Source organism: Schistocerca piceifrons, chromosome 2 (genome assembly GCF_021461385.2).
Source record: "Schistocerca piceifrons isolate TAMUIC-IGC-003096 chromosome 2, iqSchPice1.1, whole genome shotgun sequence".
Lineage (NCBI taxonomy): Eukaryota > Metazoa > Arthropoda > Insecta > Orthoptera > Acrididae > Schistocerca > Schistocerca piceifrons.
The window spans coordinates 869,613,138-869,634,809 of NC_060139.1; the positions used below are offsets into that span (position 1 = coordinate 869,613,138).

Below are 21,672 nucleotides of genomic sequence, written 5' to 3' on the forward strand. Positions count from 1 at the left end.
AGATGCTTCACTGCGCCTGGAAAAAGGATGTTCGTCTCAGTTTATGGAAACAGTGAAAGACCTACAACAGCATGATTCCGGCCGGTAATCGAACTGCTGGTAGTGCGGAGACAAGTGACGAGTGAGTCACGGACACGGCGAGGCGGCCGGCCAGATATAGGTGAGTTCGGCGGCGGGACGTCCTTGGGCCCCTGGCAGCGTGCCCCGGTGGTGGAGAGTGCGCGATTGTGCCCGCGGCGGGGTGGACGCAGCCGCCTAGGCCAGTGTTGTCCGCGGCGCCGAGGCGTAGCCATGAGACGCGCGCTCTGCCGTGCCTGACCGGTTACTTTAGTTGGTGTGCCGACGCCCGCCCCCGATCGTCTGACCGCGCTCAGGTACCAGCAGACATTGCCAGCTTCCTTCTTCTTCTTCTTCTTCTTCTCGGTACGCCAGTATCTGTCCTCCGTCGTTTCAGCAGGTGGCCGAGGACAATCGGGATGTGTGTTTGAGGGTTGGTGGCAAAGGCTTCCGCGACAGTTCGCTGTTATTGACGTGTTTCTGGAGGGAATCTGCTATTGAGACTTCGTAGACTGTGACAATAGTGCAGAGTTTAGTGTTTGGTGCTATACTATATCAGGAGCATTATTTCGACTTGTATACATAGTTAATTTTTCATCCAGAAGCGAAATAAAAACCATATCAAGCAGACGTGTAGCTACTAGGTGGACGTCAACCAGCACGGTTGTCGTTGTTGTAACTTTGGTCGTTAACGACGCTATGAACAACAGTACGTCTTTCTCAAATAGCATCCTAATTATTTATCTCGTAATCTAATTTCCTCAACACCTGCTCAAAAACTTATCATAGTGTGCCCCTCATGTAAAAATTACGTTATTAAAAACGTAACACGAAACTAACTTTTCATTCTCCTGTACTATGACGCTGTGCAGGGAGCCGGAATGACGTAACTCGTCCACTACGTGACAGTAAACAAATGGAAACACAGGGAAAATGCACACCACTCATTCAGTCAACAGCCATCAGTTGAAGATTTGTGATAGTACAACGTGCACCAACAAGGAGGCGGTGGAAGTGCTACTCATTTATTGAGAATGTAAGATAGCAAAACAGTAATTGCATTAGTGATTTTTATTGACAATGCAGGTACATATCGTACAGTACTGTAGTACTTTTAAATGATACGTTCTGTATAGTGAAACAGTCCTGGATTGAAAACTGCATCAGTTCGTTGTTGTACGTAGTGTTCAACAAAGATTCGACCGAAGAAGGTTTACTGAATGACCAGTGCGAATTTTCATTTTTTACTGTCGCCTTCAGCAGGTGGAAGAGTTACGTTACCCTGAGTATCATCCAATTATGTGTTACGCGAGTAGTACACTGTGATCACTTTCTGAACAGGACTTCGAGAGTAAGTGGATTACCAAATAAATAGTGCTATAGGAAGCTACTTACTGCTGTCCATATCTTCGTGATGAACAAAATTACAAGAAGGGCGATCGTGCTGGTTGATGTTCCCGTATTGTGCTTCTGGACAGTGTTATTTATGATGGCCAGAACAAATTGGACAAGCTGAATATACAGTGAAACGTTTGATCTCTTCTATTTTCTGAACGGTTCAAGATATCGAAATAAGGTTTTCGGCAAATTACAGGAAGCACAGGATAAGGTAATGTTGTTGTACGGGTATTACCATTAATTAGCGAATCAGCTGAGATATTGGAGCAAGTGCGCAATTTTTTTTTTTCGTTAATATAGCTGATTTAACGGTTTTCGAAAGCTCTTGAAAAGGTGAATATAGTTCTACAACGCTTTTAAGTTTTGGCACTAAACATTTTCCCAAAAATTTATCTGAGACGTGCTACAAGCGAAGAGGCGAGGTGGTTGGAATCTACTTTGTGGTATAAACACAGCCAAGTGGGGTTTTCGTGACAGGCTCTTGCAGGCAACAAGAATATGGTCTGGGACTTCTGAGGACAAAGTTAAATCTACTTGTCGTACTTTATAGGTCAAAATGCAGGGTCGATTAAAACTGTGCGTTAACATTTAGCGTATCCGAGGGAAATTAGGGAAACACATTTCAAATAGGTGTATGTTCCAATGGTTCATATGGCTCTGAGCACTATGGGACTTAACATCTGTGGTCATCAGTCCCCTAGAACTTAGAACTACTTAAACCTAACTAACCTAAGGACATCACACACATCTATGCCCGAGGCAGGATTCAAACCTGCGACCGTAGCAGTCGCGCGGTTCCGGACTGAGCGCCTGAACCGCTAGACCACCGCGGCCGGCTAGGTGTATGCCCTCGTGTTTTAGTGTCTGCTGCATATAATGACGTCTGAGTGCCTCGCTTGGCGCTAATTAAACTGGAGTGAGGCATACAGGCCGCCATCCCACTCGTTTCTTGGATACGTTTGCGAAACATTTCAACGACAACATTAACCACCGTTATTTCACAATAATCTGTCACGATGATCTTCCTAATACCATAAAAAAGTAGTGTGTTCAATTTATGGAACGTTCAGTAACGCGGTCGATAAGTTAAGAATAGAAATCATATAACATTATGTGCCCCCTTTCCGTAATATCAGAAGTCGAACCCTTTTCGCTATACTAAACAGTTAGTTAAATAATTTTACGTGCTATGCAACCCACTCTACATAAATTGTAAGTGATGTTGCAAACCTCGTTTAAATATTTTGAAATGTTCAGGACGTAAAAGGGATGTTCCCTGTTCGTATGTGTGCATACAAAAGACGTTAGTACTTTGCATATGGCCAATGTGTCTAATATTTGCCCATGTATAAACCCTATTATAGGTTTTTAATGGAACTATGATCATTCTAACATTATTCGAGAGTCCCGGAAACATGCAAAAATCTTTAAACATGTTAATACTACTTTGTTAAATTATCTGACCCCTTCCTTACTTTTGCTTATTGATTAGCTCAGATTAGATTAGTACTTGTTCCATAGATCATGAATACGACACTTCGTAATGATGTGGAACGTGTCGGGTGTGGATATCAACGGTTTCGGAACTAGTTAATATTAACAGATCTCGTGTATATATTTCGCGACCAAATGAGTTCAATGGCTGACGCAACGCACTTTGTAGGAAATACGTTCGGCTTTCGGCAACACCGCTGACTACTGGAACTGAGACCTAAACTCGCTCATTAACGCGAGCGTATTAAAAGTTTACTTATTTTTTATTCTCTTGATAAAGTTCGTAATCAGTGTGGTGAAGCAAATACTAGAACGGAGAGAGTGGTAATCACATTCCACTCTCGAAAATTGAGGTCGGAGGAAGCTGTGGGCATAGTCAGACGAGATGAGCTGAGAATGATCAGTTTTATCTTGATTAGACGTCTTGATCAGCCGTACTAGCTAAGACGACTAGACGTCAGCCAAACGGTCGAGAGCTCGAGAACAGCTCTGAGCAAGGGAAAGAAGTTAAATCAGTGTCGACCAGTGCCACCATGTGGTGAAGATAACGTATAATCTATGACCCGTCTGACATACAGTTCCACGTCGTCAGTAGTCTATATATGTCTACAGCTATTTACAGTGTTATGGAAGTAGCTCCCGGACACTTGGAACTGTTTAGACAAAGCGTAAATAAATTTTCGAGCACTACTACTGTCTTCATGTATATCTTGGGTCGAAAACCGGCGCCGTCCGCGATTGGTTTCAATCCGGCGTGGGAAGAAACTCCTGGGAGAGCGAGGCATCCGCATTGTACTCCACCCTGGACACTTTTTTGGTTTTTTTTTTTCCGCCGGCCCTCGACTCGCCTCGAGACTGCAGCCCATAACGCAGACCAGTGAATGTTAATTTTCTTAGTGTTAACAGCAACAGTCCTCGCCCAAGCGATCAGTCGTTAAAAGTACTTTTGAAGAAATATATAAGAAATTTTTGCTGTTAGTGTTTGTGGAAATTAACACACTAAATTTCAAATCCTCGAATGACCTGCCTGAGGCCAAAAATCACAAAGTTACTCCTAATTGTTTTCACGACTGGGTTTGCCTGTTTCGTTACCATATTTTCTTCTGTATTTTTTCCTCGTGTTAACATTATCAAAAAGAAAACTAGCTGAGTGCCTAGCACTGTCAGAGACTGTATTTATTCCAGCGAAACTTCATCCCCCCCTTTTCTGTCCATTCCCCCCTTCACTCATCTCTCTCTGCTCATCCCTTCCTTCACCCTCTCTCCCCCTCCTCATCCATTCATCTGTTCTCTCTCTCTCTCTCTCTCTCTCTCTCTCTCTCTCTGAGGCTTGTGGTTCTTGCTCGCACAGTATTCTTTTCCAGATGATAACTAATGTATGTTCCAAGTTTCACTGATATCTTTCCACCAGTCTAGGATTAGCTCTGTACCCATGGCTTTGCCCACGTATGCACATGTCAGTTGTGCTTCACAAACATTTAACATATTTCACACGTATTTGTACACATATTTCACCTGCATCTATGGCGAGGCTTGCTCTGTAGTTTTTTTCACGCAGCTCAATTTTTATGACGTCGTATCCCTGAACTATTTGCTGTACAGCGATATATTTTTGCAGGCACATCCAGTGATACGCGGGGGCAGCTCTCCGCGAAATGTATTATGAATATAGTAGGTAACAACGAAATGATAAATTTAAACGTTTTGTATGATGCGGCAGTTTTTCACGTATGCCAGTGCTTATGACGTCATATCGCCTGAACTGATATAATTTTCGTGGTGTGTTCATTGGTACACGTGAATGCTGCCTACAAAATGTGTTGTGAATACAGGTGCAAGTAAAGAAATAATAAATTAAAACGCCATGCTTCAGGTATCAGTTTTACTGCATGAACAGTGAGAACCTAGTAAGCGATAAACTTTCTTTTTCATTTTTTGTGGATTGTTAACAAGAAAAAATTTCGTAAAGGTTTGAAATTATCTACAAAGTTTGTTGTAGTTCACTAAGAGCTCTCATTCTAAAGTAAATGAATAAAGTATGGGAATTCATATGTCGTGGGTTACATTGTTTTTTCACCCCCACCCCTTTGGTAGATCGGATGGTTCTCACCCCCACAGCGATTCTCTCCAGACAGTAAGTGATCTGTGTACCAATTTGGCTGAAATCGGTCCAGTGGTTTACGATGATATGTGGTACATACATATTGTAAATGCATACATTCATTTTTATATTATCCATGGAGGAATGGATTCTTGTCAGCTGTTGACGTCTACAGCTGCTGAAACTGAAGGTAATTTACAATGAGTTACTTGCAGCCAGTAGCTTTTATAGTTGTTTATTTTTATATATCTTGTCTTCAGATGTGAACACTGTTTCTTTATCAACGGTTTTACAAAATTTTGCAACGAAAATTTTTAAAGCATTTATTGCAAAACGTCGTAAGGAAAGAAAAATCTTCACGACGCGTAAATAAGTGTACACATCTGAAGATGGGGTGAAAATAAAATGAATGTACTAAAAAAAAAGTGCTTTGAGGCATAATTTGTTGCCGTAGCGTGTCGCGAAAAGGCTGCCATTCATATCGGTGCATTACCTCATAAACATTGTCATGGACATTAGTTTTGACTTCATGCGCTACGCGCGCTGTTCTAGTGTCACGTGACGATGCGGTCCGCGAGGTGAAGTAAGAACGTGAATCAGGTCTGCGGATCATAAAAGGCTGCCCGTGCCTCATGTGTACTCTTGCAGATGCAGTGGACCATTTCCTTAAATGTGGATAGTGTGCACGTTCGAATGTGATAGGTGCTGCTAGATTTCCCGTACAGGTAATCACCCTCCGCATTGCGTGATACATCTATGTGTACGGGGTGACCAAGGAGGAATGGCGTACCCTGAAAAATATTATTAAAAATTTGTAATTGTTGTTGACTTATATTAAAAAACGTGCATTTTAAGGAAGTGCGAAAGTGTAAGTAGAATCCTGAATAATACTGAATACGACATCCATTGTGGAAAGTAACATTTACTACTAACAACGGAAACTTCCCATCGCAACCCCACACAGATTTAGTGGTAAGATAGCTCAGTGGAAAGCCCGTCAAAAACTGAACATAGATCAAGCCTGGAAACAGGAAGAACATGCACTGAACTGCGAAAAAAAGCAAAATAGAAACAGTGCAAAGCTCAAGATATTCAATATAGAGCAAATTTGAATAGCCACGGCGTTGTGATTATCTGGTCACGGTAATAGACTGCGAAGGGGAAGATCTGTATTCAAATCTCCCTGGTGCCCCCATTTTTTTCCCTCCAATCATGAAGTTATGAACTGTCTGTCCGGTCACTGAGGTGTCTGTTCACTACATTCAAATTTGTGTCGTGGCGTAACGTCTATTTTGATCCAATGACGGCATATCCCACCTGATAGATAGTAGACGTACCGACTGTACTTGTTCTGTATTTGTTCTACACAAGTACCTCATGTTATGACTCTTGCCTTCAGTTTTGGTAGTTTGGCTCTTGAATTCCTTTGTTGTAACATAGTTCACACCCATTTGTTTGTTGGTTTGATTTGTATGAGACGTCTGTGCGGCATCTCGCCTGCTGTCACTATTCATTACATATTTACTTTCAACGGGAAAAAAACCAGACCGATTTGAACACACATCTTCCGCTTTGCGGTCCAACTCCGCGACCGCTCAACCACGACGTCAAGGTTCTTGCAATTTGCTCGATGTTATACGTCTACCTTCCACAAATTAGTTATGAATTTTTGATTTTGTGGAAACGTCCTTGTACTACCTGGCAAATCGAACTGAAGGCCTGCCCCCAGGGTGGCAGCACCATCGCGTTTATACCCGAAAAACAGGGAAGAGGGACAGAGAGCGCTATTACACGATGTACGTCTATAAGAAAATGCACTGTACAGCACAATAATTAAACACTGACTGTCCCTTTTTTTTTTGACAATATGCCTCGTACAGTCACTTTGCTAACATTTATTCACAATGTAATGTGTATGTGTATGTCTTATGCAACTGTCCGTTTTAAGTCTCCAGCTTCATTTTTACGTAATAAATCCAAGATAAGGAATGCCTTTTTGAAACTGTCGTCTCGTTCGTAAATGATTGTAAGGTGCCAAAACAAATCTCAGAGAGAGAAAAATCGATTGACGAGTTTACTTGCTAGCATTGCATTCCACTTCTGTTCGATAAAAAGCTGCGAAGTGCGTATTAATCTTAACTTGTGAATCGCTCCACTTTCGCACAGGTAGCACTAAGATCTTGTCTGGCGTAGCGGTAACTTTGTTTGCAGGCTCCTGCGCACAGTTACAATTAATACTCGCAGAACAACGTTAGATAAATGAAAGTTACCTCCACTTTCTAGAATAAATTCAATGATCAAAGCAAATTTCTCGGGAGCACTACTTAATTGACAATGATCGTGATAGGTCAGTCAGTTTGCACGAAATATTTATAATTGATATACACAAACCTTCCAGGTGAACTTGTGAATCTGTCTCTCTATGAAAACCGTACCAAAATCCCTGCCATAGTTTGATATTAGCTTTCACTTACAATCAGAAAAACGCGGCGGAGGGATTTTAATTTATAATACGATAGGTGTCTCATAAATTGCTACTGGACATTTATCCAGATCGGCAATGAGGCATTTGGGTGTACTTCGTTTTTATTTGGGGCTGATACCTGGATCCCACTTCACCCAGCATCGTGTCCCTCAAGCACACCATCGACTTTCTCAACTTCATCATTTCACTTTCATATTCTGCACCTTTCCCGTCAGCACTGTCGCTCCTTTCTCTCCTTTTCATCATCTGCAAATTTCAAGATGTTAACTGCAAGTTCTCGCGGATCGAGATAGCATTTCTCGCAGTAGTTTATCTTGTTCTGACCGAGGTATTTAACAACACACAATATTTTCCACTGGAACAATGGCTGTACAATGTCATGTGACATTTGTTGATGGGCCGACTATTCGCTTTGTCGAGTAATATCAAAATCTTTCTTTCCACTTGAAGTGATACTCGCTTCCTAAAGTCTCGAAATGTACACCAGTTTATATTAATTCCTTTCTGGGTGATAAGTGGGGGTGATCGACGCGACATTCTCACTAGCCTTCTTGGTGCGCTCCATAGCGAATTTTGCAGCAAACACTCTTTTCGTTGATTCCAGAAAGGGGAAAAATTCTGTATTTCCTGTACTAAGATGTCAAAATAACGCCTGAAATCTTCTGGTCACCTTTAGTATAGTTACATTGCCTAACGTCTCAGAACTTTCTGTACAGCACTTTTTCGTATTCCATGGAAAGCTATTCCATTTCTTCTGTTCTATCTACAAACAGTCACTATCTTGATTTAAAATTTCATTCCTTGTCTTAACAAGTCGCTTGTTTTCATAGCATGTTAATACAGCTTAGTAAATTTCACCAGTTTCAGCAACACATCTTTGTTCAACGCGATGCAATATCAAGTGGGTCACATCCTCACTGTATGAAGCCACATTAGTTATACACACATGTCATTTATTGACTTTATTGCTCTGTACCAAATTTCCGCTGTTTCCAATCACGGTGAATCCTGACTTTTGAAATGCATTTTCTCTTCCAAAATAACAGTTAAAATGAGACATACTCGTACACCACAGTAGATTGAGTGCTGCCCATTCGAACGTGCATAACACCATTAAAAAGCTTAGCGTTCACCTAAACTCTCAAACGACGGGAATCATTTATTAGTGTATAAAGTTTAATACGCACTCGATAAGAAGCTAACATTTGTCCTTACTTCTATGCGTTATTAAGTGATGTAAGCGCATATTCGACAATGCGCAAAGCTGTTACGTCTTGTTACTTCCTGCTTTTAAACCTACTATGGAACAGAAAAACTGTGATAGGAAAGGCATTCGTCACCTACCATTTATATTAAATCCAAAAATTAAGACGACGATGCCCTGAAGATAGCGGATATAAGCGAGGAGAAAGACCAGAGATGGCAGTATTGTCTGCTCAGGGTCGATGTGAGGCGAAGAGGTAAGAACTGATATGCGCTATCTTGAAACTGCCAGTTCCGCCACGGAATCCGCTTCGAAGGAAAGGAAAAAAAAAAGGTAATCTGTACAGGCTATGTTTGGTGAGTGACGTGAACATAGATTTGGGCTCAGCGAATTCATCGAACGTTAACTTTTCCCAGTAAAGGCCACAAGGGCTAACTACTACTTACATCATCAATGTAACAGAAAGTTCATTCACGCTAGTAGAATTTAACGATAATAGTAAACCATCCCCTCTGTGTCTACCGAAATTGATTGTTTCTTCCATCGTAACGTAAGTTATGTGATAAGAGTAACGTATTCTCTTCAATGACTGCTTGTCACGCTCTTTCAACGTGCTCTTTCGTCCGCATTGTGATGTTTTCCCGCTTTCCCTGTATGCGTTATAAACCTTTCATAGGTGCCTCTTGAAACACCACAACTTCCTTTGTTGTGGAAGCACTCACCATACGAACACTAACAATTTGCCCACGCTCGAATTCGCTTAGCTCCGACATACTGCACTCACGATTACACAGGCCGGTATTTTGACCACGACTGACACACAACGTATTGATGACAGAGCACAGGTGCCGCTGGCGGTCAGATATAACATCGCAACCTGCTAGCTTGCTAGCATCTCAATTTATGTTTAACCATGCATTTCTTGCGATATTTCGACATTCTTGACCAACCCCTGTTTGTAGGCGGAGGTAATGTAGACTGAATGAATAGACTACAATATACAGCACTTTTATTAAATTAAACGAGTAGGCGTCATTTGCAGTGATAAGTTATATGAACAGATAGAAGCGCAGCTTCCCAGTCTACATTTTTGCTAGTCTCACGCTGAGGTGTATCCTGTAATGCACAAGTAACGACGACGATGATGAACAGAAGGCAATTGTTTTATTCCGCTCTGACGGCAAAATACACCATTGTTCACGTGTTCCATAGCTTTACTTCAATGCTGGCACGCACCAAATATCTGTTCTGTCTCAGCTAAACTAGGCGAGCAGTCGTGAATTAGAACAACTTAACACCTCACGTAATGTTTACCTAAGACAATTTCGATGATGCAGAATTGAGCATTAACTTTTCTGGACTTCTACAGTTCAGGCATATTTTTGCCCGATAAACTATGGCGTTACTCCAGCTTGGATGGTGAATAAAACTGCGGGCAAGAGAAACAAAAGTATTGACGCACTGTGAGCAAACTGAACAATTCACTGCTGTTTTACTCTTCGTTTTGCATAGAAGCATAACAAATTGACGTTTCGACACTTTGCGTGTCAATTTCGCTGCTTAAATTCATCCAAGCAACTTTTCATGCGATAGAACTGACCCCGTTCCTGACATCCCTATCCTTCACAAAGGTGAGGTTTACTGGAATCGAATTAGAGACTGGTCTTTTTTTCTTCCAGTGATAGGTGATGTGTTTTCCACCACTATCTGTGCATCTGCGTAGTTAATTCTACTTTCGGTATCTACTTAATATTCGGATGAAGACTGAGGTGCACAAGATTTGTACACAGCGGTAGCACACCGATGAAAAAATGCCGTACTAGGACTGCATAAAGTTGCTATGCATTTAAACCACACTGGATTCCTGTCGCACTCCTTCATCTACAGGAAAAGAACAGAAAGGGATACGATTTACTGACACAAACAATGTTACTATTAGTACAGTATGAAATTTGCGTAAGAAATATACCTCCGTGTTAATGTCATTACCGGTAAAGAAAAGCGTGCGTCTAGTTTATGACTTTTAATACAGTTAGATTAATGTTGCTTGTAATAAGTATTATTTGGATTTTTATGTCTCATAAACACATCAACTTTCGTCACAACCACTTAGAGCTTGCATAGTTAACGGACATATTCTCAAAAAATGGTTCAAATGGCTCTGAGCACTATGGGACTTAACTGCTGAGGTCATCAGTCCCCTAGAATTTAGAATTACTTAAACCTAACTAACCTAGGGACATCACACACATCCTTGCCCGAGGCAGGATTCGAACCTCCGACCGTAGCGGTCGCACGGTCCCAGACTGTAGCGCCTAGAACCGCTCGGCCATTCTGGCCGGCGGACATATTCTAATGCTGTTTAAGACTATCAAGCAAAAATTAATATACTATGTGTATGCATACAGTTCTGTTCAGAAATGAGGTCATAACTGGGAAATAAGGGCGATGAGTCTTTGTCTCACACAGAATCGTCTTTTTCTTTTCTCCATTCATTCAAAAAGTCTCTAGGACATGTTTTTGAATAACGAGAAAGCAGAAACCTGTAAACATACGCATATATGATAAAAGATACACCATGATGTCCGTGCTGGGTGGATTGTTATTCTCGGTCGACGAAAAAGAAGCAAAAGTTTCTATTATTCATCGCGCATGTTGCGGACGTGACCACCATAGCTTCGGGAAGACTTGGCGGGTCAGAATTAACCCGGCCGCCACGTTGCATTTAGCCACTGCGCAAAACACTGTAGCTTCATAGTTGGCAGGTGTTGGAGGTTGTCGCCGAACAGCGTGCTAAACCTGTGCTCCAATGGTAGCTCCTGTGCATGCGTCCATCGAGCACACACGATTCCCTCCCTCTCTCTCTCTCTCTCTCTCTCTCTCTCTCTCTCTCTCCTGAAACGCTATCGGACAGCCTCGACAGAAATTTGTGGAATCCATTTCACGTACCGCATGCGGCTATTTGTACAGCGAACGAGGACAGCAGACTAATTCCATTGATTGTTTCAGTGCCTCTTCAATTACGTTGGATTCGAAGCTTCTTACCTTTTCTTCCAGCATCGCTCCTTTAATCTCTTACTTCTACTCCTAATTCAATTTCTCCTGTCCGATATCCATAAATGCGTTACACGTTTCACGTGCGGTGCTTACTAACTCACCAAATGTGGCTGTCCTTCAAACGCTGCTAGTCATGGAAGTTACGAGGGCTTTGTTCACTGATAATTTACAAGAAATACTACAAACGATGGTCGCGTACACTTTCTACTCATGTAGTTACCATATTCTGCGGTATCGAGCTGAATTAATCCCAGTAATGCGATGTCACCAGACCCGTAGGTATCTGATTAGAATTCTGCAAGTGCACGGAGTATTGTCTTTCGAACTTGGCACGTAGAGGGAGAAGATACTACGATGTAAAACTATGCACAGTAATATTGATCAACAGGCTGACAGCAAATACTGTAAGACTAAGTCAAATACAATGGAGGTGAGAGTTCACGCCAAATAATGTACTGGGCACGGAATGGTATCATGTAGGATTTATTGAAGAGATACAGAACAACCAAAGAAGCGCAGCGAGTTTCGTCGCAGGTTTCATTACCAAAAGCGAGGGCGTCGCAGAAAATTCCATCTAAATATACTGCAGACGCTGCAGAAGAACCGTTGTGCTTCATGGAGAGGTTGACTCCTCACATTTCCTGCCTCTGATCTACTTAAAACATTTAATATATCATTTTTCTGCAATTGCCTGTTGTACGTCTCGGTGAAGTGCCCAACAGTAGCCTCCCCGACACACTTTCTGATAGTCCGGCGTCCCTGATAACATCTCTTCCATTACTTCGATGTCTTGTTGAAAGCGCTCACGTTGGTGCTGACGGACATCACCTGAAATTTTCAGGGATAAAAGCACTGTAACTGTTCAAAAAAGTTTTTATCTCGTCGCTCATAAAACAACCTCACATCTTGAACTTTCTAGCATGTTGGGAACAACGAAATAAAATGTAGGTCCTGTTTGTTGCAGAAGAGATCATAACAACCTCCATGAAAGACATACAAGCATCCCCTTACTCAGTCATTTTCGGTTCAAATTTGAACGTCATTTTTTGGATGTTATGTCCTAAAAACACGCCTCCTCCCAACTTCACTTCGACAGACGAAGAAACTTTCCTTAGAGATACTTGAAACCTTCCTCATCTTTGGGTAAGGTTTCCACATAATCTCATTTAGTCCAAATTGGCGTATAAAGGTAGTAACGAATTTTCTTCAGATCCTCTAAGTTATTACGCAAAATAAGGAGCCAGAGGGCTAGCCTTAATAGTTATGATACATACTAGCCAGCGTAGCCACTGCCACCGACATTTCAGCTTCATATTATATCAATTTTAATAATATTTAGATACACACAATTCAGTCACTGAAAAAAACATATTTCGTAAATATTGATTGTAGGAAATGTGTGATACGGCTTTTTGTGATCATACGAAGATGCAGCACGCTAAAAACCACAAGAATATGCCACTTGAGTAAGAGTGTTTTCATTGTTGACACGTGTCACGATTATGTTCTGTGTGGGTTTATCGAAAATCCGCACTGTGAATACAGTTGTTAATGACAGGAATTCACGGAAGGGGTGTTTCTGAACTGCGAGTAGGAAAGACGCTGGTGTCATTGCCTTGTACGTGACAGATCAGTAACGAAGGTGTCTTATAAAGTAAGTCACTGCAGTAAGTATGGAGCGGTGGTTCTGCGGCCTTCTGCCATTACGGCTACAGTCATGCCTAACGTCTTTTCTTTTCTTTTTTCTTTTCTTTTTTTTTTTTTTTTTTTTTTTGCAGAGAGGGATGCTTGCAGAATTTAGGAAAAAACTTATTTTACTATTTATAATTTATTCAAAACAGACATGTGACCGATGTATTAATTATGTATAATTTGAATTAATCAACATTAGATTGCAGTTGCAAACGCATTTCTGGGACCGATGACCGTAGCAGTCTGGTCCCTTTAATCCCAAAAACCAACCAACCAACCAAATGCATTTCTTTTATATTTGTCGGCAGAGGAAATGAAGTTTCAAAATGTCTGGTCTAGTTTTCAAGTAGGAATGGACCTTATCACATGATTTGTTGATGTTAGTCTTGGTATTCAAAATGGCTTTCGAAACTGCGATACTTAGCTGTGTTTTGAGTTGTCCATATCTTATTCATTAGAGAAAAATCTCTTTCGACAGGTGCGTTACTTCCAGGCAAACACAAAAGTTATTCAACAATTGTGCGAAATTTCGCACAGTTCATATTGTCGTCACGGAAATGTTTTAACTCCACCCAACGGTCTTCAGTAGCAACATTTTTAGCGTACGAGCTTGATATTTTTTCATCTGTGATGTAGTTTGAAATAAAGTGAGAACTCATCGAATACGTTCGTATCTTGGTCGTCGCTAAGAAATTTTTATGTAATCAGCAAATCCATCACATTCTGTATTTCTTGTCACATAGGTTCTTTTTCAAAGTCGCCCATTCAGACATTTCCAAGTCTGCATTGAACTGACACCACTGATCGAAGTATTCTTTGCTAGTCTTATGACATTCAGCTGCCGCTGTTTCTACACCCTGAACAACAGCGTGACTTTCTCGTAATTTTGTTATTAGATTACGAATGGCGTGAGGAAGAAAAAGAGAACTCTCTTTACGTGCCAAGTTATCTCGGGGCCGCTTAATTTCCTTTGAAGGTTCTGCAGCAAACACGCATTGTGCTTCAGTTTTTAACACCGTTTGATAGGAAGTCGTTGCCTGTGCATACAAAATGTATAACCATAATTCAGAGATGAGATTTTCGAAAAAATTTTAAAAATATTTGGGCATTTATCGATGCTCAAAAATAGATTTTAAAGGCTGAAATATTTTTAAAATTCTTTCAGGCTCTGCCATTAACGCGAGACACCTGGTTTTGCTGTATCCCAGCGGTTTCTGATACTGTCACTGGAATCACAGAACTCTTTGAGAGTTTCCACTCGAACGCTAAATACGTAAAAAAAAGAGTAAATTTTCACAATGATTGATTCGAAGTCCACGGGGAGACAATCTAAAGTTGTTTTGATCGCGTTTTGAACTACATGGACTCAGCATCCAATCGCAATGAGTTGCCTTCCGAGTGATAGGTTCAATTTTGCGTAAACGTTGCTACCCCCTTTTCTATTCTTTCCACCAAAATTGCAGTTGGTATTATCTCCCCAAAATGCCACAATTTTCTTATTTAAATCATCGCACGATAACAAAAAAAAAAGGCTCTGAGCACTATGGGACTTAACATCTGAGGTCATCAGTCCCCTAGAACTTAGAACTACTTAAACCTAACTAACCTAAGGACATCACACACATCCATGCCCGAGGCAGGATTCGACCCTGCGACCGTAGCGGTCTCGCGGTTCCAGACTGACGCGCCTAGAACCGCTCGGCCACACCGGCCGGCCGCACGATAACACCTCCGTCAAATAAGCAATGACACTATCCGATGTTTCACCATGCTGCTCTCTAAACTCTAAAAGCTTGACTTTCTCATCTTCGTTAGGTAAAAAGTATCGATTCAAAACGGCGAATAATTTTAATGATCCATGATTTGAGGCATCAGTGGCCTTTACACAGATTCTCTTTCAATCCACCCATCACCACAGGGCCGGCCGGTGTGGCCGAGCGGTTCTAGGCGCTTCAGTCTGGAACCGCGCGACCGCTACGATCGCAGGGTCGAATCCTGCCTCGGGCATTGATGTGTGCGATGTCCTTAGGTTAGTTAGGTTTCAGTAGTTCTAAGTTTAGGGGACTGATGACCTCAGAAGTTAAGTCCCATAGTGCTCAGAGCCATATGAACCATCACCACAGGTGCCAGCACATCAACAATAGCCTGGGACTTTGTACGAGCGCATCTAAATTTTTTCACAAAACATGTTTGAATTAATTAGAGGCACAGTCATTTGAGCGAAAGCTGTAGTTTTCTTGAACCGTGTGATACGCCCATACATCTTCCTCTGCAGAGATATCCAAATCCTTCGAAGTTGGCAAATCGGTTCTTTTGAGAGAAGCGAGCATTGACAAGTTGGAAGCAGCAGTTTGGTCGGAAAGCTTGTGTTTTTCTAATTTTAAGTGTTTCTCAATATCACTGATACCACCATGACCAACACCAAAATCAGTAAGACACTTTTCACACGTAACATCTAATGTCAAAATGTTCAAATGTGTGTGAATTTCTAAGGGACAAAACTGCGGAGGTCATCGGTTCCTAGACTTACACACTACTTAAACTAACTTATGCTAAGAACTACACGCTCACCCACGCCCAAGGGAGGACTCGAACCTCCGGCGGGAGCGGCCGCGCAATCCGTGACATGGCGCCTCTAACCGCGCGGCCACACCGCGCTGCTGACATCTGATGCACCACTCCTTTGTTTTATAAATCGAAACTTATTTTGCAAAAGTGATATTACAGGTACACTTGCGTTTAGGCATTTTTCTAATATAACAAACGAAAAGAACGTTGCATGAGTTTTCAGTGTGCGCGGGCGCCCAAACATTCCAATATAAAGAAAAACGTGTTGCCGCATGTCAAGTTCGCATTCGCGCAATGTGATTTTTGGCTGAATTTAGCAGCACCATCTGTCTCGCTCTCGCATGTTACTCGCTCTTCTCCACGCAGCCTGCGCTGCCGCCGCCACCCGCGCATTTCGAATGCAAAGAACACAGGCAGATGGAAGGTACGTCTAATCAATTTGGTCTGTTTGCAAAAGGATAGTTCTGCTCTGTCTGGTGGTAACCGGGCAGGCAGCCTGAAAGCGGGGCTGTCCCGCTGAAAGCGGGCGTATGGTCACGTTAGTCATGATCCATGTGACATGCCGAGAATCGCAAGATGGCGACACGACTTGAGCATTGCGGTGAGAAGTAGGGGGGGGGGGAAGACAAGGGGAAGTGAGAGGAGAGCCTCCAGAGCTATGTTGCTTCCATTCGCACTCGTGTACTGTGTAAATAGATAATCTCTTATACGCAAATACATACGAAGTTTGCTTGACAGTCTTAATCACAGTGTTTATCTCTTGGCGGATTTCAGCTCTTAATAGGCCAATCCATTGTTTTGGGCGACGATTGTTAGCAGGAAAAAGCTAATGTCAGAAGGGGCCCCAAGGTAGTGCGACTTACTCTCCACATACATAAATGATCAGGATGTCTGCTGTATCAAACAGAAATCTACAGATACCAGTCTTTGAATGCTGGCCCCTATTTAGAATCTTCCTACACATCGGTATGGGGGCCTGAAGATGGCGTAGTTAATCGCTGAAACTGGTAGCCAAGTAAAATAAGTTTGGAAATTAGACGGCTGAAAGGTCTTTGATTTGACTTCCTGTACTGAACAACCGAGTCCGGCTACCATTTCAGTAAAGATGGACACACAGAGACATAAATGATGTCAGGTGGACTGGATGGCAATCCGAGATTGTTCATAGATGACGCTGTTGTCTTCACTATAGGGCTCGCGCGCGCGCACACACACACACACACACACACACACACACACACACACACACACACACACACACACACAAAATTCTGCCTCGCAACATTCGCGAGTGGAACAGAAAAAGGAGCCATTGACTGCAGTAAAAGATGCCCTCGACAATGCACTGTATAATGTGTTTGGAGTGAGTGAGCGAGTGAATGTGTGTGTGTGTGTGTGTGTGTGTGTGTGTGTGTGTGTGTGTGTGTGTGTGTGTGTGTGTGTGTGTTCCATATCTCTTGAACACACCAAATAACTTTTCATCCAAAAGCGAAATAAAAACCATATCAAGCAAACGTGTAGCTACCAGGTGGAGGCGGGGGGTGTTGGACCTCCAGATATTTTCAGTAGGTTACATCTGCAGCAAATAAAACAGCGTCTGTTAAAAAGCATCTTCAAATACAGCATGCTGCAGAATGTGGTATATGGCGCAAGGCGACCTTCATACCAGTGGCAGAGAAGTTGGTAGACTAAAGTGCAGAGTTACGCCGCGTGAAGTAAACATCTTTGTGCGGCTCTATCTGTGTTCCGGAACATTCTCGGCCAGCCTCTGGATAGGCGGTGGAACAAAAGACGCCTTTATAACAGGAGCCCTACATAAACAACTGCTAAACGTCCTGAGTGTTGCCATTATTGGGCGGAGGCACGTGCCTCGCCGTAATTCTTAGTCACGTGAAAGTGGTCTCCAGAGCTCTAAGAGGCGGTGCACTGTGCCCACTCACATATTTTCCTCGCGATCTGCTGCGTCACTTCCTTCCTTGCTGCATTTCATTGCATCCATCCATGCAGGGGGAAAGTGACATGTGCAAAGCTAAAACGTGAACTAAGCAAGGGCGTATGAAAGGGTCGTTACTGTTTACGTATACACGGTCCAGTCACATTAATGTGACCACCACCCTCATGTTCGATATAAACGTGCAATAACCACTCACGGACGGCAGATGGCAGTTCTAGCAGTGGATAGTATATAACGAGTTTCGGGGTGGGGGTGGGTGGTGGTGGCGGGAGGGGACGCGGAAAGACAGTGCAGTCGCTGACGTAATGCGGAAACGGAGCAATTTATCCGATGCACAAGAGATCATAATCATTGGCTATTGGGGCAACGGTGGAAGCGTTTCCAAAACGGCGTAAGTGTTCGCATGCCGCCGCGGTTAAAATATACCGTGCATGGCAAAATGGCGCTATCCGAAACCGGCGCCGAGGCAACTGTTGTGCATCAGACCATAGATGACAGGGCTGAACGACGGCTGCGAAGGAGCGTACGGGCGAATGGACGTGCAACGGTTGAGCAACTGACCACCCAGACGAACCTATGGGCTACCAACAGTGTTTTCTCAACGACCGTTCAGCGAACGTTGCTGCTTATGGGCGTCCACAGAAGGCGCGTGGTTCATGCACCCATGCTGACTGCTGTTCATCTGTGACGAAGGCCTGAATTTGCTCGCCAATACGGCAACTGTGCGTTCAGTGAGTGCAGACAGGTGGCCTTTTTCAAATGAATCACGCTTTATGCCCCACTGGACAGATGGCCTTTGGCAAACAATAGGAGAGTGCTATGGCCTGGAGAACGTTTTCATGGCATTTCCTGGATTATCTCGTCTTTCTGGATGGTGAAATTGATCAACACAAGATCGCATCTGTCCTTGGGGGACTATATCCACCAGTACATGCAATTTGTTTTTTGTCGGCTCGAAGGCATGTATGAGCAGGACAGTGCAACATGTCACATAGGTCGCAGTGTACATGCATGGCTCGAAGAGCATGAAGATTAGTTTACCTTACTCCCCTAGGGACCAAACTCTCCGATTTTAAACCCAATCGAGAATCTATCGAACCACCTTGATCGGGCCATTCGTACCACGGATCCTCAAGTAAGCATCTGCAGTCAGAATGGCTCCACATCCCTTTCAGTACCTTCCAGAAAGTCACTGATACTCTTCCTGCACGTCTCGCAACAGTCCGCTCTGCAAAAGCCCTATGAAGGTTGGTCACATTAATTGACTGGACAGTGTATGACGTAGTGGATGTCAGTGTGCGGTAAAAGGATGTGTTTTGAGGGTGCGACATTGGGAAGGGGGGGGTATGAGTTGGGGATGGGGGAGGGTGATAGGGATTTGTTTTAGTAGGGGATGTGGAAAAGGGGGTGAGGGTGGGAGGGAACTGTGACCAATGAGGGACAATAGTAGAACATGACGGAGTGCGAACTAGCCTTTAGGCGACAGCATTTCGGCATGGAGTTCCAGACAGAGCGTCAGCAGTTCATTTTCTGATCATGTAAATCACCATCGCTGTACTATCTCTACAGATCTGTCAGGTTGCCGTTACCTGACCTGGCGGTAACAGCCAACTCCCTCCAAGCGGAGGTATCCCAACACTCATGGCGTCTTTCACCATACAAAGCCATACGTGGTACGGTCACCATCATGTTAAAATGATTATAAATTAAAATGAATTGCTACAAAATTAAGAAACCCAAAAACTGAAACATTCTGGCAGGTTGACACAGTGTGGCGGAGTGGGACTCGAACTTGGAACCTTTGCCTTTCGCGGGCAACTGCTCTACAGACTGAGCACTCCAAGCACAACTCACGACCCGCCTTCACAGCTATTCTTCTGCCAGTACCTCATTCCCAACCTTTCAGTCTTCATAGTTCTCCTGAATACCTTTTGAGACTGTCACTTCGCTGCGGAGTGAAAAATCATTCTGGAGACGATTCAAAACTTCTTTCATACCTGACGTACACGAACATGAAGTTTTATCTGTATTACTCCTTTGGGATTCACTATACAAGATCTGTATGCTTGTGTATGTGAATTGAGATGGTGTAGATTCTGGTACGACAACACTTTGTTGTTGTTGTTGTTGTTGTTGTTATCGTTGTTATCTTCAGTCCAGAGACTGGTTTGATGCAGCTCTCCATGCCCAGTACCTACTGCAACCTACATCCTTCTGAATCTGTTTTGTGTATTCATCTCTTGGTCTCCCTCTAGGATTTTTACCCTCCACGCTGCCCTCCAATACCAAATTGGTGATCCCATGATACCTCAGAACATGTCCTACCAATCGATCCCTTCTTCTAGTCAAGTTGTGCCACAAATTTCTCTTCTCTCCAATTCTGTTCAATACCTCCTCATTAGTTATGTGATCTGCCCATCTAATCTTCAGCATTCTTCTGTAGCACCACATTTCGAAAGCTTAAATTCTCTTCTTGTCTATACTATTTATCGTCCACGTTTCACTTCCATACATGGCTACACTCCATACAAATACTTTCAGAAACGACTTCCCGACATTTAAATCTATACTCGATGTTAACAAATTTCTCTTCTTCCGAAACGCCTTCCTTGCCATTGCCAGTCTACATTTTATACCCTCTCTACTTTGACCATCATCAGTAATTTTGCTCCCTAAATAGCAAAACTCCGTCACTACTTTAAGCGTCTCATTTCCTAATCTAATTCCCTCAGCATCACCCGATTCAATTAGACTACATTCCATTATCCTCGTTTCGCTTTCGTCGATGTTCATCTTATATCCTCCTTTCAAGACACTTTCCATTCCGTTCAACTGCTTTTCCAAGTCCTTAGCTGTGTCTGACAGAATTAGATGTCATCAGTGAACCTCAAAGTTTTTATTTCTTCTCCATGGATTTTAAATCCTATTCCGAATTTTTCTTTTGTTTCCTTTACTGCTTGCTCAATATACAGATTGAATAACATTGGGGATAGGTTACAACCCTGTCTCACTCTCTTCCCAACCACTGCTTCCCTTTCATGCCCTTCGATTCTTATAACTGCCTTCTGGTTCTGTACAAATTGTAAATAGCCCTTCGCTCCCTGTATTTTACCCCTGCAACCTTCAGAATTTGTAAGAGAGTATTCCAGTCAACACTGTCAAAAGCTTTCTCTAAGTCTAGAAAACCTATCTTCTAAGATAAGTCGTATGGTCAGTATTGCCTTCCGTGTTCCAAAATTTCTACGGAATCCAAACTGATCTTCCCCGAGGTCGACTTCTACCAGTTTTTCCATTCGTCTGCGAGGAATTCGTGTTAGTATTTTGCAGGCGTGGCTTATTAAACTGATAGTTCGGTAATTTTCACATCTGTCAACGCCTGCTTTCTTTGGGATTGGAATTATTATATTCTTCTTGAAGTCTGAGGGTATTTCGCCTGTTTCATACATCTTGCTCACCAGATGGTAGAGTTTTGTCAGGGCTGGCTCTCCCAAGGCTATCAGTAGTTGTAATGAAATGTTGTCTACTCCCAGGGCCTTGTTTCGACTTAGGTCTTTCAGCGCTCTGTCCAACTCTTAACGCAGTATCAGATCTCCTATTTCATCTACATTAATCAACAGAAAAGCTGCACACTGTGAACTCGTATAACAAGAAGGCACGGTGAC

At 42.8% G+C, this 21,672-nt stretch overlaps 1 protein-coding gene across 1 annotated transcript in view; it reads left to right on the forward strand.

The window, feature by feature from the left end:
- Positions 1-244: 244 nt before the first annotated feature.
- The window catches only part of LOC124776279 (long-chain-fatty-acid--CoA ligase 1), a 188,157-nt gene continuing 166,729 nt past the window's right edge, over positions 245-21,672 (forward strand). The window contains exon 1 of the mRNA XM_047251182.1: positions 245-374. The gene's annotated coding sequence lies outside the window, so the exon portion shown is untranslated. The remainder of the gene's footprint in view (positions 375-21,672) is intronic.